General features: G+C 43.9%; 1 long non-coding RNA gene across 1 annotated transcript; it reads left to right on the plus strand.

Moving 5' to 3' along the window:
• Positions 1-3,207: 3,207 nt before the first annotated feature.
• On the plus strand, positions 3,208-6,183 carry LOC141042007 (uncharacterized). Its single transcript, XR_012203814.1, has 3 exons — positions 3,208-3,305; positions 4,099-4,996; positions 5,079-6,183. It is a non-coding gene; the product is annotated as an uncharacterized lncRNA (long non-coding RNA).
• Positions 6,184-8,005: the final 1,822 nt, after the last annotated feature.

Below are 8,005 nucleotides of genomic sequence, written 5' to 3' on the forward strand. Positions count from 1 at the left end.
TTCCCCTAATGGATCCAATCGGAGTTGACAAAGGAAAAGACCGATTTTGGTTTCAGGTGACGTGGCCGAAGATGCACTAGTACTCGAAATCCTCGGATGCGATGAAACGATGCTTTTGCTTATATTTTTTTGGCTTCATCGCTCGACGGAGACTTGGCCTTGCACCTGTTGGCGACTTGCATCCGACCGGGTGAATCGTTGTTGAACCAAACAAAGATCCTCACCCTTCGAGATCTTCTTTGATGATCTTGCCAAACGAGCCGACGAACACCATCAATAAAAAATTTCTAGTGAACTTAACGGTGATGCAGATCCTTTCAAAACTCGGCTTTTCTTCATCCAGAAAATTGCGAACTTCTCAAAACCCTAGAAAAGATCCCTCCAAGAACTCAACACCACCGTGCGCAGGCCCCATGGTGGGCGCCAACTGACGTGGATTTGTCACGGCCGATGTCCTAGTGTGAGGACTTAGTCATGAGGTCAATGCATCTATGTGGTAGCTTGAGAGGGGTTGATCGGGATGAGAGACGCGAGGAGGGTTAACACACAAGACAAGGGTTTAGATAGCTTTGGGCCCCGGCAAACATCATCCGGTAATAGCCCTACATGTTGTTTGTGGCTAGGTCTCATTATGCTCATGAGGGAGTTGATGTATAAGCCGGCTCCCCTTTTGTTGTATCTAGCCTTCGAGATTACTTCGCCCCCTTCTTGGGGTGCCCTGACCCTCCTTATATAAGTTGGAGGGGCGGGTTACAAGTGGAGTCCCAATAGGATTAGGACTAGTCTATGTTCTAATACAAGTCGGGTACAGGTATGGATCTTGATTCCTTGTAAGGGAAATATCCCTCACGCCTTTCATCTTAAGCCGGACCACCATCACATGAACCGGCCTACTGGGCCTTGGGCCTTATCGTCCATCTGACCCGCCCGCCGGGTCGCCAGTGAGTCACAATGTTCAGGTGGGTTGCCCGTAAACCCCCAGGTCCGGGCGGGTCGCCAGTGAGTCGCCAAGCTCCAGCCGGGTCATACATCCGGCGGGTTACACCGCGGGGTATATCCCCGACACAACTCGTTGCATATTGAGCTCCACTTAACTTGTAGTATTGTTTGTGCACTTTTCCATGGCATGCCTCATTAAACCAGACATGCATCATACTTGATTGTGCATCATGCCACGATTATGCTTGTTGGTTTACCATGTTGTTTGCTTCTTTCTGGTGTTGCTTCTTCTTGATAGTTCGGGTATTGTTGCGACTGTGAGGATCCGGTCGACTATGTTGGTTCGACTACCTCATGGACTCGATCTTCCTCCTAGCGGGATTTCGGGCAAGATGACCATTACCTTGGATCTCACTACTATCTTTGCTTTGCTAGTTGTCCCGATGCTATCGCTATGTCGCGCTACCTACCACTTGTTTATCATGCCTCCCAATTTTCCATGTTAGCCTCTAACATTTTCCACCATCCCAGCAAACTGTTGTGTGGCTATGTTACCGCTTTGCTCAGCCCCTCTTATAGCGTTGCTAGTTGCAGGTTGTTCCATGTTGGGACATGGATATCATGGGATATCATAATATCTCTTATTTAATTAATGCATCTATATACTTGATAAAGGGTGGAAGGATCGGCCTTTTACCTGGTGTTTTGTTCCACTCTTGCCACCTTAGTTTCCGTCATACCGGTGTTATGTTCCTTGATTTTGCGTCCCTAACACAGTGAGGGTTTATGGACCCTCTTGACAGTTCGCTTTGAATAAAAACCTTCTAGCAAGGCCCAACATTGGTTTTACCATTTGCCTAATAACAACTAAAAACTTGCATAGGGACCCGCCAGCCCCCAAGGTCTCTTAATCAACCCCCCGGGCCAGTGCTCCTCATGAGTGTTGGTCCAACCTATCAGCCGCTGGTGGCCGCCAGGGGCAACTCTGTGATTGGCCAACTGGAAGTTTGGACAATCCGGCTGTGGCCTGAGACGAGATACGCGCGGCTACTATCAGGGTGTCGGCACGCCGGGAGGTCTTGCTGGACTTGTTTTACCATTGTCGAAATGTCTTGTGCACCGGGATTCCGTGTCTGATCGGAGGGTCCCGAGATGGAGGATTGTCTCCGCGGATCGTGAGCTTATCTTGGGCTAAGTTGGGACACCCCTGCAGGGTTTGATCTTTCGAAAGCCGTGCCCGCGGTTATGTGTTAGATGGGAGTTTTTAATATCCGGTCGTAGAGAACTTGAACCAGATCCGAATTAAAATACACCAACCGCGTGTGTAACCGTGATTGTCTCTTTTCGACGAAGTTCAGGAAGAGAACACGGTTGGGTTATGTTTGAGTGTAAGTAGTTCAGGATCACTTCTTGATCATTACTAGTTTGCAACCGTTTGTGTAATTTCTCATCTTATTCTTGTATTCATAAGTTAGTCGACATACAATGCTTAGTCGCTTGCTGCAACCTCACCACTTATCCATTCCATGCCCATTAAGCTTTGCTAGTCTTGATACCCATGGTAACGGGATTGCTAAGTCCTCGTGGCTCATAGTTTACTAGAACAACAGTTGGAGGTACAGGTAATGCGATGATCTGACGAGAGAGCGATGCTTGCTTGTTTTGGAGTTCTTCTCCTGCTTCTTCTTCGATCAAGGGATAGGTTCCGGGTCGGGGAGCCTGGGATTAGCAGGGTGGATGTCGTTCTTCTTTTTCGTTTGATTTCATCCATATATAGTCGGATCCTGCTCTTCTGTATGATGATTGCTATGTATTGATGAACTGTTGTATTGATGTTGTAGCTTGTGGGGAGTGTAAGCCTTTACCTTGTATTCTCATCTATTCAGTACATGGTATGTTGTAATGATATCCACCTTGCTATGCGCTCGAAATGCAGTTGTGCCCCAATCATGAGTTCATCACGTGATTGGGATAGAATCGCATCTTGGGTGCTACAAGGCTATCGGCAAACCCCACCGCATTTCGCCACTTTCGCTTGCCGCCGCCTATGGCCATCGACTTTCGCGATGCTGATCGCGGTCGACCCAGCTCCGCCCGGTTGGGGAATCCGCCATAATGAGGGTTTTTCTCATGGACAACAAGGTAACTAATTTAGTGAGATATTATCTCATCTATTATCCTAGTTCATCCTCCTCCTTTAATCACCCGGCCGAAATCGCCGTGAATTCATTTTTATTCCAGCTGATTTGAGGGTTGTCTTTCATTCATAGAGTGTACAGTACGCAGACACATCAGTACTTTGCGGCCTCTGCCAGACATCCATGGAGTTTCATCTCACCATACCAGATGACTTGAGGATGCGCGCGGTATGTTCAATCTCACCCTAAATCGGTTGGCATGGCCTACTTTCCTGAACATATACTAAATATTGTTACATTTGGATAAAAGGTGCCACATGCACCATATACGTCAAAGGGATTTTTTTTTCCTCTTCTTTCTATATTAGGCAAATTAATGATGTACTGTTCCTTCGATTACTCTCATGTTTCCATGACATCATGTTTACCCTATTTGTTTAATTATAGATTTTTGTCCTTCGATTTCAACTGTTGTACAGTTCTTTCAATTTGGGTCCATATTTGCATGTTGCCATATTTTCTTTAACAGTCCTACCATTTTCTGCAGCGCGTCCCTTGCTATGCAACAGAATCTGTAGTGCACAATCTTTCCCATTACATAAATTAAGACTGCAGGGATGTCATACTGAACACAAACCATGGATTTACAATCGTTGCTACCGTAAGACTTGATGAACGTGGTGACTCCTATTTTGGCACTGGCCTTTGGAAAGAAATTTCTAAGTTTTATGTACTAAAACCTGGCACTAAAATTGCACTGCACATAAAAGAGCCTGGTCATGAGATATATGCTAACTTCCCAGACGATATCATCCGTCTAGACTTTGTTCAAAGTAAGTTTTCTTTTCAAGTATCTGCATGTTGACTTACCCAGCAATATCAAATGAATTGTGTAGTATTGAAGCAACCAATTGTTATTCCATTTTCTTACTATATTCCCACCTACTAACTTCTAGTTACCAATACACTTTTCTATTGCCCTATTTTAACTAAATATTCCCTGTACTCCCACTTCTATCAGAAAGCGTCGCTGACAAGGAGACTTCAGAGGTGGAGAATGGGGCTGCCAACAAGCGGAGGCGGGGCGGGCAAGAACCGCAAGCGACTCCAGCAGGCCTAGACTTCATCAGCAGCCTCCTCGATGATATGTTGACAGTCATCATCTCCCTCCTCCCAATAAAATATGGGGCGCGGACAACCGTCCTTTCCCGACGGTGGTGCCCCTATGGAACTCCACCCCTCTCGACCTCATCGACACCCACGAGCTCTGCCATGGCTATCGCAAAAGCTTGGATGCGTTCTCCAAGACCTCAGCAGCCACCCTGGCCCAACCAGAGGCCTTAGAATGGGCAAGTTCCGTTCCAACGGCAAGGACTGAGCCAAGCTTGACGACTGGTTCTGATCCCCCGCCCTAGATCAACTTGAGGAGCTCACTTTTGATGATGGGCATATGCGCTCGCTGCCAATGTCCGCGCTCCGTCTCGCGCCTAGGCTGCACGTCGCCAAGTTCAGGAACTGCCATTCCCCCCCCTAATGACGCGCCCGCTCTTATTCTACCACGACTGAAGCACCTCGAGCTCGTCACCGCCTGCCTCCCAAATGGTGACATGGAGCGCCTGCTCCATGACTGTACTGCACTCGAGTACCTTCGTCTTCAGGCGATTAATGGGTTGAGTAGCTTCCACATCACCTCCATGACTCTCCGGACTATTTATGTGTATTGCTGGTGCGGCAAGAAGACATCACAAGATGTGTACCACGGTATGGTCAATGAGGACACACCTTCACTTGAGAGATTACTTGTAGTTGATCAAGAAGGTCCAACAAGAATCAATGTCATTTCTGCGCTGAAATTGACAGTGGTGGGCTACTCGTCTGACAAATACTCCGAACTTGTTATTGGATCCACACCCGTTCAGGTACAATAGCCGCCTTCTACCTCTCCTTCTAGAAATTAACATTATTTCTAATATTGAAGATGTATGTTCGTCTGTCATCCAGAAAATGATTCCGACAAAAGCTTGACCCCGAAACTGCACACAGTGAAGGTCTTGGCACTAGAATCTATCGGCCCCAACCTGGAGCAAGTTGTCAATTTCCTGAGATGCTTTCCATGCCTGGAGAAGCTATATATCGAGGTGATGTTCCATTCCTGGTAAATGTTAACCATAAGGGGGTTCAATTTGTAACACCTTTTTCCAAGTTTACAATGACAATGTACTACGATTTCTGAATGATTTTTTTGGAGGATTTCAGTACATACATGTCCCCCCCCCCCCGTATTGGTTGCTTGATCCATATGGTTACAATCCATAAGCATTTATCCTTTGGATTCATCTGTACTAGTTTTCTTAGGGAACTTTTCATCCACTCCAACCTCTTGTGAAGAAGGCTACATTTTCTAGATTGTAATCAAATGCCCATGTTAATCATGTCGGATCGAAGATGGCATGTTAGTCATAGAACTTGCGTTGAATGTTCGTTTGGTGCTAGAACTTTGAAAATACAGATTTGTGGTCATCTAACTTGACTCAAGCGTGTAGATACAATCACAACACGTGTATGCGGACGAATCTGTGTGTACAGCCCCACCTTTCAGTGAGTGCATGATGCATTTGCGTTTTCTTTTTGAAAAAGCCACACTACTGTGCATAAATGAGAAAATTAACAGAAAAAGGGCGCATGCGGACGAATCTGTGTATACAGCCCCACCTGTCAGTGAGTGCATGATGCATTTGCGTGTCAGAAAAAGGGCGTATGCGGACGAATCTGTGTATACAGCCCCACCTGTCAGTGAGTGCATGATGCATTTGCGTGTGTTTTTTCAAAACAGCCACACTACTGCGCATAAATGATAAAATTAACAAAAAAAGGGCCAGCAGATCTTGAACACGCGATTACAGTTAACAAAAGAGCCTCTATAGCCACTACACCATTCAAGTTCCAACATCAATTCTGGGTAACAACACTTATTGACTCAAGCACCATGGGGAGCTTACACGGGCTGCACATACCGCGGCCAATTTTGCACACGCTATCTAAAAGATGATTGTAAAGCATAGGCAATAAAGTTATGCACAAATATTTGTGTGCTAAAAGTGTAGATAGAAACGATGATTAGTAAATAAAACATTCAAATTAAACCTATTTATTATATAAAAATGTTTAGTTAATACAAAAGTTTAAAATGTTTATAAAATGAATATGTTTAATGTATCCAAAAAAATTTAAAAAAATAGTTAATAGGGATATATAATTTTATTACTCATAGAGTATGTTTAAAAAAGAAATATTAGACATCCATATCCATATCAGCAGCTTAAAATTTAAATTATGAATGTTTTTAATTATATGGACATTGAACTATAAAAGTGTGCATATAATTATTGAAATGTTTGTATAATTAAAATAGTACTTATAAGTTGTAATTTTACAAATATTTGTATTATTTCAAATTATACAAATATTTTTAAATTCATAACTATATTTTTAAATATATAACTATTTTTAAATAATACATGAATTTTCTAAAAGTAAGCTATTTCGTTTGTATTTACAATATTTATAACACATGAATATTTAAACATTATTTTTATTACTGGGGTCATAATTGACGTAGTATCTACAAGTGTTTTAAAAAAAGATATGAAATGGGCTGCACTTAGCATAGCCCATCTGAGCTGTTGAGCCCACGTATTTTAGGGAAATGGATACAAAAATGGTTACCCACGTAGAGAAGCAGCATTCTATCAAAAAAATGTACAGAAGCACCATTATTTTGGCATGATTGTTCACCAGGCGAGCGCACAATCAGAATGTCCTCGGTTCAAACTCTGCCCCTTTCTCTACGTAATATTTATTTTTTCCCTTTATACTCTTCACTTGGGCTTTTCTGTATAATTAAAATAAATCCAAGGAGTTATCTGAGAAATATGTACTCCTAGCCAATAACATGTAGGCCTCTGCCACGCTGGCAAGGCAGTGTGTACGGCCGGATACGATAGAAAGCACCGTATTTGCACCAAACAGCAAGTTAGATTACCACAAATCCATATTTTAAAAGTTCTAGCATCAAGCTGAACATCCGACGCATGTCCTATGACTCCCGATGATATTAACTCAAATCCCAGAGTAAAGCTGCGGAATAAAAGATCCTAGTACCACCCATTTGTGATGTGGGCCCGTAAGCCACACAACAATGTTAGTAAAATAGTTTTCAAAGACTAGACTCAACTTCGGCCAAGGAGTTGGAAAGCGAGTTCCTACAGGCAGTCAGCTCTGATACCAACTTGTGATGCCCCGACTTAATCGTGCACTAATGATACACGCAAATGCGCACGATCAAGATCAGAGACTCACGGGAAGATATCACAACACAACTCTAGACACAAACTAAAATAATACAAGCATTAGATTACAAGCCAGGGGCATCGAGGGCTTGAATACATAAGCTCGAATATAAATGAGTTAGCGGAAGCAATAATATCTGAGTACACAGATAAGTAAACAAGTCTGCCTTATGAAGGCTAGCACAAACATCAACATCGACCGAAAAGGAAAGGCCTCCTACCTGAGAGCCTCCTAACTACTCCTAGTCGTCAGCAGCCTCCACATAGTAGTACGCACCCTCGGGATAGTAGTAGTCATCGGTAGCGGCATCTAGCTCCTGGGATCCATCATCTGATCGCAACAATCGGGTATGGGGGGAAAAGAGGTAGCAAAGCAATCCCGGAGCCATCATATCCATTTCACATCTCCATGATCCAGTTCTAGTTGTATAGATCGGGATACAACTCCAAGCATTCGTTACCGTGGACACAACTATTCGAATAGATATACTTCCCTGTAAGGGTGCCCCAACTTACCCAACAGCTCGATCAACTCCGACCAGACACACCATCAGGTCATGACTGGCCTTGGCCGATCAA

This window comes from Aegilops tauschii, chromosome 2 (genome assembly GCF_002575655.3).
Source record: "Aegilops tauschii subsp. strangulata cultivar AL8/78 chromosome 2, Aet v6.0, whole genome shotgun sequence".
Taxonomy (NCBI): domain Eukaryota; kingdom Viridiplantae; phylum Streptophyta; class Magnoliopsida; order Poales; family Poaceae; genus Aegilops; species Aegilops tauschii.